The sequence below is a fragment of the Coenobita brevimanus genome, chromosome 21 (genome assembly GCF_032717465.1).
Source record: "Coenobita brevimanus isolate Jiangsu-jjx chromosome 21, ASM3271746v2, whole genome shotgun sequence".
Taxonomy (NCBI): Eukaryota; Metazoa; Arthropoda; class Malacostraca; order Decapoda; family Coenobitidae; genus Coenobita; species Coenobita brevimanus.
Genome location: NC_136974.1, coordinates 20,684,137 through 20,700,976, shown reverse-complemented (window position 1 = coordinate 20,700,976; position 16,840 = coordinate 20,684,137).

Below are 16,840 nucleotides of genomic sequence, written 5' to 3'. Positions count from 1 at the left end.
GTACAGTATATGAGGAAGGGGGGAGTGAGTTGGGGGGAGGGCAATCAAATGGTGGGTGACAGAGCGACTTGGAGGCGTTTTGTCAGCGGGCACTCTTTGCCGGATTTGGGCATCGGACTATATATACATACATACATACATATCTATATCTTATCTATCTATACAGTATATATATATATATATATATATATATATATATATATATATATATATATATATATATATATATATATATATATATATATATATATTCAAAGTGAAGGAGATAAATAAATCAAACAATATATACAGTACCAGACAGGAAATATTTTGCTAAATAATCTTCAGTCAATCCTTTTTGTATTCCAGGCCACATCTCTGACAGCGAAATTTTCAATAATCCAACATTGCAAGAACAGTACACCAAAATTTTAGACAATAAATAACTAGCATACCAAATCAGTCAAATCACCGCATGCAAAAATTTCAATCAACCAATACTAAAATTATAGTTCACAAGCATCTGTACTAAACAACCAACACTGAAACTCAACCAACCAATCAGTGTTTGTGTCAGTGAACCTAAAATCATTTTAAAATAATACAAACAAAATACAGAGTTTCGACCAAACTTGATAAGGAATCAGTATTCGTAACAGCCAAACTCATGGACGACCAATATTCCACATCAACATACACTACTATTAAGCAACTCAGGCACTTTAGTCCTTGATAAGAGAATGGTAGCATGGTTCAGTACAGACGGTACGGTATCTGAGTCCACTTAACCCTATAACATCTGAATTATGATATGATTAGAAAGAAAAAAAAAAATATTGTTGCTTTTTCTTTTTCTCAGTGCTAAAATTAAACCATGATTTCATTCATTTTTGAGAAATATATATTATACAAAATTTTATTCAAACGTAACTAAATCGTCAAGGTCGTCTTTTTACGATATAAAATATCTGTACATATATAGATTCTAATATTTGTCCTGTGGTGTGCTATGCATAATGAAATGCAGAAAAACACCATAAGAAGTAACACAGTTTTCATTTCTGCAAAAAATACAATACAAAATCAAGTTACCAACTGGTTATTTGAGTATGTATCAAATGACATTCAATAATGTTCTTCATAAAATACAAAATAAAATAGTTTATTGTGTATGTCAGCAAACATTCAGCATAAAGTTTCTATACTAGCGCCATGAAATGTGTGTTATTTTTTTCCTACAAAAAAATGTAAATCACTAGTGTTTACTTGGTGTGGAACTCAAGGAAGCAGTTTTTTTCTTTGGTGAGGCATAAGTGTACTTTAAACTTGTTACAGCAGAAGACAGGGGCAGCTTTACAGTTTGGATTTTTGCACATACCTCTAGCCATCACCACTGGATAATGGTGATAGCCATCAGTTCTGATCTCTTCCCCAGTGATAGCCTTAGTTGCAAGAGACTCCCTCTTTTTCTTTGCAAACACTAAAGCAATTGATCCATTAGAGGTAGGACGACCTCTTTTCCTAGCTAGAAGACTCTTCCCTTCAAAAAGCAATGATTCTGTTATGGACAACTTGAATTCCTGGAGCATCATTATTTTCTGTGAAGGAATACCAAGGTCTCTGCTGTGACTACGATGTAACAACCAGCAGTTGATAACAGTCACATCCAAAAAGTGAAAGAGTAACCTGTGATAACATTTCTTAGACCTGGTATGGATTCTGTAAAGTGATATGAGCGAGTCCATCATATCTACACCACCCACAATGTGATTATATTCACGCACAAGTGCAGGACATGGGATCATAGTCATACTCTTGGCTTTTTTGTCATATCGTTTGCACTCAGTCAATAGTTGTACAAAGGCAAATGTTGATAGCAGATTGACAGACCTATTATCAGGGTTGGAAAAAATCACCGATTTTTTTTTTTTTAAACCAAAAAATCGACTTTTTTTCAATCGGATTTTTTTTTTTTTTAATCCGATTTCTTTTTAATCTGTGATTTTTTTTTCTACAACCTTGTTTGTGCCTTTGGAAATTCTGTCAGAAGAGTACCATACTGGGTCTTTTTTTCCTCCCACTTGCTGCAATGCATCCATTAGGCATGATTATATATTACTGTTCAAATAAACAGACTTACAAAATTGAAAATAATAAATGTGAATGGGAAGTGGGAGTAACGCAGTGCAACACAGGCTAGCACTTCTTGGTATGGGGAAGGTTACTCACACTCAGGGTTGGAAAAAAAATGGATAATAATTTTTTTTTTTCAATCTGTAATATTTTATTTAAATCGAATTTTTAAATTTAAATTGTTTTACTTAATTGGATTCTTTTTTTCATTTTTATGAAGACTTTTTTTTTGTACTAAGCCTTTATCAATGTAAAATGAAATCATATTTTGGTATCATACATTTATTACCCAAAAGTTGCTATGCAGCTTGAAAAGACATGATGCATTAAAGGCTTTCCTAACCAAAGCACTTATTAATATCAAAGAGATATCCTTTGTTTTTTAATATTTGCCTTGTAACAAAAGGCAATCACTTGTGCTTGACTTGATCAAGATCAGAACAGGAAGAGTACAGGCCAAGCAGACTTGATGCATCTGTACAATACACATTCATCACATTCTGTCTTCTTCATTTTTACTGTATTTATATTAAAAAAATCAATTTTGATTTAAGTCATGATTTTTGTCACTCTGATTTAAACCGATTTAAACCACATGATTTGAATAATCTGATTTAAATCATAACAACCCTGCCTATTATCCATCCATTTTACTGCACGGACCTCAGCGTCATCTTACTGAGCGCTCATGTCTTGGTGTGTACCCTTTCCTTTCTTCAAAAGATCTTTGTCACTAGCAAAGGAAATACCTGGAAGTCGGTTTACTCTTCACAGTTCCCAAACAATGTATCTTTTTTTTGGCTAATGAGGTCATCAGTGGAAGTGAGGTATACCAATTATCCAAATACAGCAAGTGATTTATGCCCTCAGGGATACATTTGGCCAATTACAATACCATATTAGAACTTGCTCCTAGATCTGGCTCTCCAGGCACAGCCTAAATTTTCCCAGTATACACCTCAAAGTCATACATGATACCATCTTCCATTTACACAACAAAGGCTAAAAGCTTTATAGCCCCACTTGTCAGATTTACTAGGTAAATATTGCTTCAAAGAAGAAATTCCCTTGAATGAAATTGTCTGTTCATCAACACAAAGTCTGTAGCATGGGAATTTCACGAAACTTAGTAGCAAGATGAGATATCAGTGGTCTAATTTTGAACAGTTTGTCATAGTTGGGGTCATTACTTGGCAAATTATCATTGTTGTCATTGAAATGCAGATTTGACTTTATTTCCTCCCATCTATCTCTACTCATCATCTCTGACACTATGGGACACTGATGTCTAGCTTTCCAATAAAGACGTGAGTTTGATAGCTTCACTAACGACATAGCAAGTAATGATCCCCAAAACTGTTCAAATTCAGGTACACTCAAGTTCAGAGTTTTGTTCACATCTTTTTGTGCAGCATAAAGGTTACTGTGGTCTACAATGAGATCCATAATATCAGAAGAAAAAAACTCTTAAAATACTCAACAGGATGGTTAACTGTTGTGGCAGGTTCAATGTTACCTCGCCATTCAGGTGTGTCCAGAGCACTATTTGTACCATCCACTAGACGCCAGAGAGGAACCACACGACGATTTCTCGGCTGGGACACCTCCCTACGTCTTTGACTTTCGTATGAAGGCCCTGGTGTGGGGTCTTGACTTGTGTGTGAAGGCCGTAGTGTGGGTTCTTGTCTTGCATTTGATGGGCCAGGTCTAGGTTCTGGCTCGTCTGGTTCATCAATTAGATTTGTTGTGTCTGTCAATTCTTCTTCGTCAGGCATATAATCACTACCTAGAATCAAATAAATAGATTAATAGATAGATAGATATATCTTTAGCCTGACTGCTCTGATGCTTTGGGAAATTATAAGATTGACAGATAGATAGATAAACAGATAAATAGATCAATATACAGATCTTTAGCCACATTATCTCCATGCTTTGGGAAGTGAATACAGAGGCAGTAAGAAAAATTTTGTCATGGTTATAGTCTATTCTCTGTGTAGAATGAATCCAGCACAACTATACATGATATTTATACATTACATGAAATAAATCTGCTGATACTCAAGCTTAATACTAAACAGAAATCATATATGCTGATCTCACTTTGAGAATTATTAGCATACAAAATTATGCATGTAAAAGTTAGTAAACAGTTGTAAAATAATTACCATAGTTAGGGACTTCATCTTCACTATCACTGTCTGTTGGGTTGGCACCCTCTTTCTGTGTTTGCCTTCTAATTGCTTGCCGAACGTCATAATATCTAATTAGAATTCATACCTGTTAAAAAGAAAATTTCACGACGGACGAAGTGTACAAAATCGTTACATACGAACAATCACCGTGAAATGTGTGTATTTAATGTGTATTATGCCTGCTTTTCACACCTATATAATCAGTAGTGACATCTACAAGTTCTAAATTTACTAAGCATAGTACTAACCCGTGAAAGTACATAAAGTGGTGAAAATACAGAGTAAAGTTGCACGATCAAACACCAGCTGATTCTCTGCAAAGTGTAAACACTGAAGTAAAGATGCCAGATACCACCGAGTGGTATTGCCAACCCCTCCCATGTGCTCAGTAGAACGTGACGAAATCGTCTCACTCCATTCAATCAGAATTTCCAATTGAACCATTATTTCAATCATGTATGTCTCAATTAGCCAACAAACCATATCATCCAAATTCCCTGTCAGGTAAAAGTCCCAACTTTGCTACCATTCCAAACCTGTTAAAACTCCCCGAACAATCAACATTTCATACTCCTGAACATGGCTGTGGGGGATAATGCGAGTGGATACCTAATGGAGAAGACATTGGTAGAGGAGAGGCAGTACAGGGTATATGCCCCCCCATCCCTCATCCCCAACCTGCTTCCTCCACCCCTCACCGTTATTTTGGTCTTAGCATCTGTTAAGGGATGGAGAGGGTGAGGTTATATATTTGCCTATATTATAACCAATTAGTGATGATTCATGCATGAGGCTGTATGATTTTATATCACTATTACCCTGTTTTTGTTTTTTCTTTCGGTATCAGTCCACACATTCAATTACTTACTACGAGGGAGCGATGTTTACTCTCAGTCAAGTTTGGAAATAAGCGGCCCGGCCACGTCTGGCCAGACCCAACCGTCAGGCCAAGCAGAAACTATTAACTGTACTCCTACATGAAGTAGGGTTGAAATTCTTTCGGCATGTGATACATCCATTCAATAAATTTTGTCAACTAAAAACTCACCCATAACGGCGTAGGAACCCATTGGAATCTCGAGTTTTCCAAGGGAGTGTTCGGCTTTAATATGTGAATGCTTTAATTACAAAATCAGATTAAAAAAGGTTATCCATCCTTACACTGTGTTTTTAGCACCAGCACCAGCAATTGAACATCGGAGATTCTACCTATAATTTTATATTGACGTTTTTATTATATTTTGATGGTGAAAACACCAAGAGAAATCACCAAGGGAAAAAGAGATACTGTAACATCGTGCTTGCTCGCTCGTCACGTGCCCACAAAGGGCACTGTACTGGTACATCTGTCCGTCCGTTTATTGGTCTGTCTCACCATTCATCATATAAAATTTCACGTACCCAAACAAAGTCTCTCTCTCTCTCTCTCTCTCTCTCTCTCTCTCTCTTCTGCATAATATATATATCCCATTGGAGCCCAGTGTCTGGAATATTGGACAGAACTGGGATTTTTCAAGTCTTTATAAAGTAGGGAACCCCCAAGTAGGGACCTATGAGCTTCGCGACTATGAGCCAATAGGCGGAGGGTGGTACGCGTAGTACCCACCCAGTGCCATGCCTCACCCAGCACCCCTGGGATCCAATGGGTTAATGACTGGCAAACCTATCAGTCTCTTTAAGCCATTGGAGCCCAGGGTCCGGAATATTGGATAGAACTGGGATTTTTCAAGTCTTTATAAAGTAGGGAACCCCCGGGTAGTGACCTATGAGCTTCGCGACTATAAGCCGATAGGCGGAGGGCGGTACGCGTAGTACCCACCCAGTGCCATGCCTCGCCCAGCACCCCTGGGATCCAATGGGATATACATATATCAATCAATCAATCATTTCCTGTGGCACCCCACGGGATGCATAGGGCCTCAATGAACACTCTCCACCAATATTTGTCTCTTGCCATCTCCTTCAGGTCCCACCAACACTCCTCTCCTGCTTCTTTTTTCATTGTCCTCAACCAGGTTTTCCTCGGCCTACCTCTACCTCTTCTTCCTCTAGCAGTCCACTCTGGCACATCCTGTATTAAACAACCTTCTTTTCTGTATGTGTGCCCCAGCCACTTCCAGCGAGACAGTCTCACATATTTATTAACTGGTTCCACTCTCGTAATATCCCTTACTCTTGCATTTGTAACTCTGTCTTGCCACTTTACCCCAAGAATCCTTCTCATATATATATATATATATATATATATATATATATATATATATATATATATATATATATATATATATATATATATATATATCATCAGCCATAAATAGTCCACTGTTGAACAAAGGCCTCCCCCAACCTTTTCCACGAATTCCTTGACTGAGCCAATCTTTGCCACGTTTTCCTTGCAAATTTCTCTATCTCATCTCTCCATCTCCTGTCTGGCCTTTTTCTGCTACGCTTATAATCTCTTGGTGTCCAGTCAGTCAGCCTCTTGCTCCATCGGTTATCCCTTATTCTTGTTATATGGCCTGCCCACCTCCATTTCTGTTCTTTTATAACTTCTGTAATATCTTTGACTTTAGTCTGCTCTCTCATCCAAGTTGAACTTTTCCTGTCTGTTAAAAATATTCCCAACATTGACCTTTCCATTGCTCTATGAGAAGGGATTTTTTTTTCTATTGATTTTGTCAGTTTCCAGGTCTCACAACCATACGTCATAGCTGGAATTATACATTCGTTATATACTTTTCGTTTCATAAAAACTGGCAAGCTGCTTTTCCTAATGTCTCTATGTTTTCCGAAAGCTTTCCATCCAATTGTAATGCTTTTTTTTTTTTTTTTTTTTTTTGCTATCATGATCTTTAGTTAATTTTAATATTTGTCCCAAGTAGCTGTACTCCTCAACTTCTTCAAGAATTTCGTCACTTATTCTGATGACGCTCTTTGGTGTTTGTGGATTAAACATTAGTTTTACTCCGGTTCATCTTCAGCCCTAATTTCAGACTTTCTCTGTTCAGGTCATTTAACATTTCTTGCAATGCTTCGCTGTTTCTGAGATTAGGGCAATGTCATCTGCAAATCTTAAATGCTTTAGCTTTTCTCCATCGATCTTCACTCCTTTGTTTTCCCAGTCTAGCTTTCTGAAAATACTTTCTAGGCATGCTGTAAATAATTTTTGGTGAAATTGTATCTCCCTGATGCACGCCCTTCTCAGTCTTAATTTTTTTCTGAGTCCTTATGTAATTTAACTGCAGCAGTTCCCTCTTTATATATGTTTTCGAGCAGTTTTACAATGTTTTCATTTACTCCTTGCTCTCGCAATGAATTTATAATTGCTGTATGCTCCACTGAATCAAAAGCCTTTTCGTAATCAACAAAACCTAAGCACAGTGGTTTATTATATTCTGTAGTTTTTTTTTTTTTTTTCAATTAGCTGATTCATTGTGTGTAGATGATCAGTGGTCGAATACCCGCTTCAGAATCCTGCCTATTCACGAGGTTGGTTTTCCTCCAAAATTGTTCTTATTCTGTTCGTCAGGACTTTAGTGAAGAGTTTGTCAATGCCTGATAATAAGCTAAAGGGTCGATCGTTACTAAGATCTCTTGAGTTACCTTTTTTGTAGAGTAAAATAACTATTACATTACACCATGTTTTGGGAATTTTCTTCTGTTTTATACAGTGGGTAAATAAGTGAGCAAGCCTATTTTATACTTCTACTCCTGCATCCAACAGTAAATCTGTTACTATTCCATCTTCTCCCGGAGCCTTCCCTCTTTTCATATTTTTAAGACAAATATTTACTTCGTCTGGTGTTACCACAGGTATTTCACTTGTGTCAACTGAAAAGTTAGCTATTGGTACTTCTGTCTTTGGTACATACAGTTCTTTGTAAAATTCTTCAACTATCTTCACCATCTTATCTCTGCATTAAATTATTTCATCGTTTTTTCTTTCAGTGATGCCATTTGTTGCTTTCCAAGTGCCATTTTACTTCGGACCTGTTTCAGACTTTTTCCATTTTTGATGGTTTCTTTGATCTGATCCATGTTTTTCTTTCTTTTTTCTTCTCTTTGTCTTTTGTTGATAAGCTTACTTAATTCCGCTCGTTCCATTTCGTCTTTCTTTGTTTTTACTTTCATTTCCTTCCTTTTTTTCATAAGCTTGAGTGTCTTTTCTCAGTATTTCTTGTCTTTTGTTGTATTAGATTTTCTTACTACCTCCGCTGATTCTCTTAGCACTTGTGTTAGTCTGTCATTCAGCTCATCAGTGTCACATTCAGCATTACTTAGAGCCTTAAATCTGTTCCTTATTTCCAACAGAAAGGCTGCATTGTTTTCGTTTACTATTATTGGCCATACCTTTATTATCTTCGATCATCTTTCTTTCACTGCTGAAATTGAATCTGGCTGTGCAACCCACCATTCTATGATTTATCTATTTATCTATCTATTGCCAGACGCCTCAATCGCGTTCGGGGGGCCACAAACAAATCGCCTCCACGTCGCCAGTCCCCTGCCATTTCACTGCCCCGCTCCCAACTCAAACCCCCCTCTCTCATATACCTCTCCACCCCATCCCTCCATCTCATCCTCGGCCTCCCTCTCCCTCTTCCCTCCTCCACCTCACTCACATGCACTCTCTTCGTCAGTCTTTCACCCTCCATCCTCTCCACATGGCCACACCACCTCAGTGTATTCCTCCTAACGCTTCCTATCACTTCCACATCCAAACCACAACGCTCCTTTATATCCTCATTTGTCAGTCTGTCTCTCCGTGTGACTCCACAGGCTACTCTTATATAACTCATTTCCAGTGGTCTCACTCTTGACTTGTGTCCTTCCAGCAACATCCAAGTTTCACTTCCATACGTTAGAGTTGGTATCACAATACCGTCATGTAGTAACTATTTCACTTCTATGCTCACTTCCCTGCTTCTTATCACTGCTTTCAAGGAACCAGCAACCTTTCTTCCCTGCTGTACCCTTTCAAGCACTTCACCCTCCAAACCTCCATCCTTACTCATCACACTCCCCAAGTACTTAAACGTACTCCCATTTCCCAATTCCTCACTATCCAACCTCGGTGTACATTCACTGACTTCACTTCTCTCAAAGACCATCACTTTACTCTTCCCTACATTCACCTTTAGATTCCGTTCTTACACACTCTCCCAAACTCATCCACCAAGCCTTGCAGCTCTCCTTCGTCTTCACTCAACAACACAGTATCATCTGCAAACAACAGTACAGGGAGTTTCCAAACACTACCCTCTCTCACCAGGGCCACTCCAACATCCACTACCCTACCTTCTTCCTCTTTTATTACCCCATCCATGTACAGATTGAACAACCTTGGAAACAGGACACATCCCTGTTTCAACCCAACCTTCGGAGAGATCCACACGCACTGCAGCCTTAGCACCATCATACATACTCTTCACAGCATTCAACAACTTCCCATCTACTCCATATATTCTTAATACTTTCCACAATCCTTGTCCATCCACCCTGTCATATGCTTTCTCCAAATCCATGAAATCCGCATGCAACTTCTTTCCCTTCTCTAGAAACTTTTCCACTAAAGATATAAGAACGAATATCTGATCTACACAACCTCTTCCTTTCCTAAAGCCTCCCTGTTCTTCTCCAACTAATTCCTCTGTTCTTTCTCTAACTCTGTCAATAAGTATCCTATCATAAACTTTTCCAATTATACTTAGAAGACAGATGACCCTATGATTACAACACACATCTTTTTCCCCTTTTCCTTTGTACAAGGGAATAATTATACCTGACTTCCAATCCTCCGGGACTCTACCTTCCTCCCAGGCCAATTTGCACATTTTCCACATCCATTCTACTACTATCTCTCCCCCATACTTCAGCATTTCACCACACTCCATCAATTCCTGGGGCTTTCCCCAATTTAACTTTCTTCATTGCTTCCACAACTTCTATCCTACTGATTTCTTCCTGTCTTCTCACCTCCCTCCTTCTCTCAGCCATTCCCCAGCCACTTATACTCGCATTACTTCCATCCTCTATGTTCAACAATTCCTTAAAGTCTTCTCTCCATCTGCTCACTTTTTCTCCCTTCTCCACTAGTAATCTACCATTTTTATCTTTCACTCCCCTGCTAACTTCACTACCACCCTGTCTTACTCTTTTCACCTCTTTCCAGAACATTTTCTTACAGTCCCTCCACTTTACACTCAAGTTCCTTCCAAATTCCTCATCCTCTCTCTTCTTACTCTCTCTCTTACTAATCTTTTCACCTCTCTCTTTCTAGATATAACTCTCTCTTCTGCCTCTCAACATCTTCCACGCCCCTATTTCTCATCCATTCATTGTATGCTTTCTTCTTTTGTGCCACATCCTGTCTCACCTCTTCATTCCACCATGCTGTTCCTTGCACCCCCCTCCATCTTCTCTTCATCCCACACGCCACATCACATGTTGCACATATTTCTTCTGTAATTATCCTGCACACACCTTCCACGTCCCCCATCTGCTCCAATTCATATTTGCCCAATCGTTCCTCCAGTTCTCTCTTATACTCTGCCTTCTTCTCATCCTCTTGTAACCTTTCCACTCTACTTACAAATACTCCTTCTTCCTGTCCTTCCCTTCTTCTATTTCTCCATCCTAATTGGACCTTGATTCTGGCCACCACCAAGTAGTGATCAGAAAGTCCACTCCCCCAACCTCTATAAGCTCTTGCATCCATTACACATTTTTGCATCCTTTCATCCACACACACATAATCAATCACTGCCTTCCTTTCATTCAGTTCACCACCCACCCTTCTCATCACTTGCCATGTATACATGTGAATCACTGTGTGCCTGAAGAGGGTATTGGCTATCACCAACCCCCTCCCAGCACAAATGTCCACTAACGCACTGCCATTCTCATCTATCTCAGCAGGCACACCCCACTCACCAACTATTCCATCCACCTTCACATTCCCTACTTTACCATTCATATCACTGATCCAAAACACTCTATGATTCCTTCCAAACTTTTCCACGCACACTTCCACATTTGTCCAGAACTCTTCTCTCACTCTGCTTGCACGATCTTGCGTTGGCACATACACACACACAATCACCCACATTTGTATTCCAACTTTCAATCTTACCCACACAATCCTTGACCCAACTGATCCATACTCTCTTATGCTCTTCCTCCATCTTTTACTCACAACTATACATACTACTTCTTTTGCCCTCTCATTCTCACCTACTTCTGCACATATACCCCATCCATACTCCCATACTGTCACACTCTCACCTCTCCATTTCGTTTCAGTTATTCCTCATACATCATCTTTCGCACCCTCAAGCACCTGGACAATCTCTGTCTCTTTCACCTCATCATTCGCTCCCCTTACATTCCACGTTCCGATTACCAGTACACCAGTCCTGTATGAGACAGCCCTAGCATGTATTCAGTGTGGATGGTGGGTGTTAGCGCCGAAGTGGTGATATGTGGAGGTGTAGGAGGACTACTGGGCCTTGGGATAGGTGACTGGCCCTAAGAAATAGGCCCTGAGCCTTTGCCCAGAGTCGGACAAAAAAAAAAAAAAAAAAAGTCCTTTATCCTGTCCTTGGTCGTCATCTTTCGGTCAGTCCTTGTCCGAGGCTTATTGTTTGTCTTTTTAGTTAGTTGTTTTCCGGGGAGGGGCACTAACCCTCTGCCAACCCTTTTAGTCGCCTTTTACGACAAACAGGGATACTGGGGGAGTTTTTGTGTTAATCGTATCTGCTATAATGAAGTCGATTTCATTCTTTTTTCCTCCATTTGGGCATCTCCTGGTCCACTTTCTCCCTGTTCTTTTGTGGAAGAATGTGTTCATTATTCTTATGTTAAACATTTCAACAAAATTTACCAGCATTTCTCCTCTTTTATTCCTTTCTCCCACTCCACATTTTCCCATACATGCTTCTTCATTATTCGACGTCACATATATATATATATATATATATATATATATATATATATATATATATATATTGCCAGACGCCATAATCTCGCAAGGGGTGACCACAAACAAATCACATCCACGTCGCCCTGTCCCCCGCCATTTCACTGCCCTGCTCCCAGCTCACATCCCTTTTTGCCAGATACCTCTCCACTCAATCCCTCCATCTTATCCACGGCCCCCCCTCCCTCTCCTCCCCTCCACTTTACTCACATACACTCTCCTCGTCAGTCTCTTACTCTCCCTCTTCTCCACGTGGCCGAACCACCTCAGAGTGTTTCTCCTAACGCTTCCTATCACATCCACATCCACACCACATCTCTCCTTCACTTCCTCATTTGTCAGTCTCTCTCCATGTGACTCTACATACTCCTCTCAAATAGCTCATTTCCACTGCTCTCACTCTTGACTTCTGTCCCTCCAGCAAGGTCCAAGCTTCACTTCCATACGTTAGTGTTGGTATCACAATGCTGTCATGTAGTAACTTTTTCACTTCCATGCTTACTTACCCGGTCTCTTATTACTACTCTCAAAGAACCAGCAGCCTTTCTTCCTTGTTGCACCATTTCAAGCAATCCACCCTCTAAACTTCCATCCCTACTCATCACACTACCCAAGTACTTAAGCGAGCTCACATTTTCCTTTCCTATTCATCCAACCTCACTGTACATTCATTGACTTCACTTCTCTCGAAGACAATAACTTTACTCTCCCCTACATTCACCTTAGGTTCCAGTTTCTTACACCTTCTCCCAAACTAATCCACCAAGCCTTGCAGCTCCCTTCGTCTTCACTTAACACCACAGTATCATCTTCAAACAACAGTACATGGAGTTTCCAAACACTGCCCACTCTCACTAGGGCCGCTCCAACATCCACTACACATATACCTTGTATCTCTTTTATAACCTCATCCTTGTACAGATTGAACAGCCATGGAAAATTTAACCCATCCCTGTTTCAATCCAACTTTCAAATAGAAAAAAAATCACTCAGTTCACCATCCACACGCACTGCAGCCTTAGCACCCTTATACATACTCTTCACGGCATTCAGCAACTTCCCATCTACTCCATATATTCTTAATACTTTCCACAATCCTTGTCTATCCACCCTGTCATATGCTTTCTCCAAATCCGTGAAGGCCGCATACAACTTCTTTCCCTTCTTTAGAAACTTTTTCACTAAAGATCTAAGAATGAATATCTGATCTACACAACCTCTTCCCTTCCTAAAACCTCCCTGTTCTTCTCCACCCAGTTCCTCTGTTATTTCCCTAACTCTGTCAATAAATATCCTCTTATATATATTTCCTATTACACTAAGAAGACAAATGCCCCTATGATTATCACATACTTCTTTTTCCCCTTTTCCTCTGTACAGGGGAATAATTATATCTGACTTGCAATCCTCCGGGACTCTACCTTCATCCCAGGCCAATCTACACATCTTCCACATCCATTCTCCTACTATCTCTCAACCATGCTTCAGCATTTCACCACACACTCCATCAATTCCTGGTGCTTTCCCCATTTTAACATTCTTCATTGATTCCACAACTTCCATTCTACTGATTTCTTTCTCTCTCTTCTCACATATCTCCGTCTCCATCAATTCCTGGGGCTCTCCCCATTTTAACTTTTTTCATTGATTCCACAACTTCCATTCTACTGATTCCTTTCTCCCTTCTCACATATCTCCGTCTCCCAGCCATTCCCCAGCCACTTGCATTAGTTTAATTCTTACTCTCACTAATTTTTTCACTTCTCTCTTCCTCTCTACATATAACTCTCTGTTCTGTCTCTCAACTTCTTCCACTCCCCTGTTTCTCATCCACTCACGACATGCTTTCTTCTTTTGTGTCACAGCCTCTCTCACCTCTTCATTCTACCATGCTGTTCCCTGCACCCCTTTTGTCTTATCTTCACTGCACACACCACCTCACATTCTGCACAGATTTCTTCTGTGAATATCCTGCACATACCTTCCACGTCCCCCATCTACCCCAGTCCATATTTACCCAATCGCTCCCCCACTTGCCTCTTATATTCTGCCTTTTTTCTATCCTCTTGTAACCTTTCTACCCTCCTTGTATGCACTACTTCCTCCTGTCCTTCCCTTCTTCTATTTCTCCATTTCATTTGGACCTTGATTCTGACCACCATTAAGTGGTGATCAGAAAGGCCACTCCTCCAACCTCTATATACTTCTGCATCCATTATACACCTTCTCATCCTGTCATCCACACACACATAATTAATTATTGCCTTCTGTTCATTCCGTTCATCACCCACCCTTCTCATCACTCACCACGTATACCTATGGATCATTTTGTGCCTGAAGAGAGTATTGGCTATAACCAACCCCCTCCCAGCACAAATGTCCACTTAAGCACTGCCATTCTCATCCATCTCTGCAGGCACACCCCTCTCACTAACTACTCCATCCATCTTCACATTTCCTACTTTTCCATTCATATCTCCAGTCAAAAACACTCTCATTCCTTTCAAATATTTTCATGCACACTTCCACATTTGTCCAGAACTCTTCTCTCACTCTACTTGCACGATCTTGCGTTGGCACATACACGCACACAATCGCTCACATTTGAAGTCCAATTATCAATCTTATCCACACAATCCTTGATCCAACTGATCATACTCGCTTACAATCTCCTTCCATCTGTTACTCACAACAATACACACTCCTGGCCTCTTATTCTCGTCTACTCCTGCCAATATACCCCATCCATATTCCCATTCTCTCACACTCTCTCCTCTCACTTTAGTTTCAGTTTAATCCACATACATCCACTTTCTCACTCTCAAACACCTGGACTATCGCTCTTTCTTTCACTTCATCATTTGCACCCTTTACAGTAGATGTTGCTATCCGTATCCTGTCCTTTGTTCGGTCCTTAGTCGTCATCTTTTGGTCAGTCCTGGTCCGAGGCTTCTTGTTCTTTTTTTTTTTTTTTAATGCTAGGAAGAAGGAACCAAAAGCCACGAGCCCACGATAACTGTTCCTTCCAAGAGAAAAACAAAATACAGGAGAGAGCCAAATTCAAGATCCGATCGTTTCGAGATGCTTGGACACACTGCGTTTGAAAGACTGGAGATCATAGGAACAGGAAATACAGACAGAGAAAGACAGTTCCAGAGTTGACCTATTGTACAAATGAAGGACTGGGAGTAACGGTTAACTCTTGCATTAGAGAGATGGACAGAAAAAGGATGAGAGTTTGCTGCTAGACGTGTGTTTGCACCCGCTGTAGAGGTGGAGGGATGCAAGCAGACTGATCAGAAAAGCAGAGGTTGAAGGGAACCAGTAAGAGGAGGAGAGTCACTGAGACGAAAGGCATTTGACTCCACTCTATTGAGAAGAGCCGTATGTGGAGAGCCTCCCCACACATGAGACTTGTACTCTACACAGGGGCGGATAAAACCCGTGTATAGAGTCAACAACTGTGCAGGGGTAAAGAAGGCACGGAGTTGGCTTGGCACACTTAATCTCTTGGAAACTGATTTTACAAGAGATGTAATATGATCTTTCCAAGATACGGTCCGAGTGAATGAAACCTCAAGAATGTTCAAGGATGATGCAGGATTAAGCTGCATATTATTAGACATTAGTGGGTACTGCTGTGGAAGAGTTTGTCGTGTTAATAGGTATAAGAACTGAGTCTTTGATGCATTAAAAATAAGATTATTTTTACCCCAGTCAGAGATACGAGCCAAGTCAGACATTAGGTGTGCCATAGCCTCATCCCTTGTCTGTTGAAGTAAATGCTGAGATGGACGTTGTGGGAACCGAATGGAAAGGTGAAGGGTGGAGTCATTAGCATACGAGTGGATAGGGTTAGATGTACAGCTTAGAAGGTCATTGATGAATAAAAAGAAGAGAGTTGGCACTAACCCTCAACCAATCAACTTGTTGTTATAGGGTACACGTGTTCGTTGGTTATGAGGTTACCACCCAGCACTGTAAATGCTTTCCTGGTTCACAGGATATCAGTTGGCTTACCACTCAGTGTAAAGCTACGCGGTACCTTAAAAACAGAGTACCACTACACTAAGTGGGCGGATGATGGGCGCCCCCACCGACCACCATATATATATATATATATATATATATATATATATATATATATATATATATATATATATATATATATATATATATATATATATATATATATATATATATATATATATATATATATATATATATATATATATATCCTGGAGAGCTGTAATGTCGGGGAATGTCTGGAATGAAAGGGGGGGGGGAGAATAATGATTAGAATGGGAGAGAAGAGTCGAAAACGTAAGAAAAATGAGGCCAAAGTTTTGTGGGCCTGGAATGGAGGGGAGGAAGAAAAGGAGAAAAGAAGAGAGTGAAACTAGAATTCAAGGGAGAGGAAGTGTGAGACTGGAATGGAGGGAAAAGAGAGATATGTGTTGAAATGTAATAAAGTGAGGCAGGTATTGAAGTTAGAGAAAGAGAGAGAGAGAGAGAGAAGGTTAGCAAGACAGAGAAAAGGAGAGAAGTAAGGGAG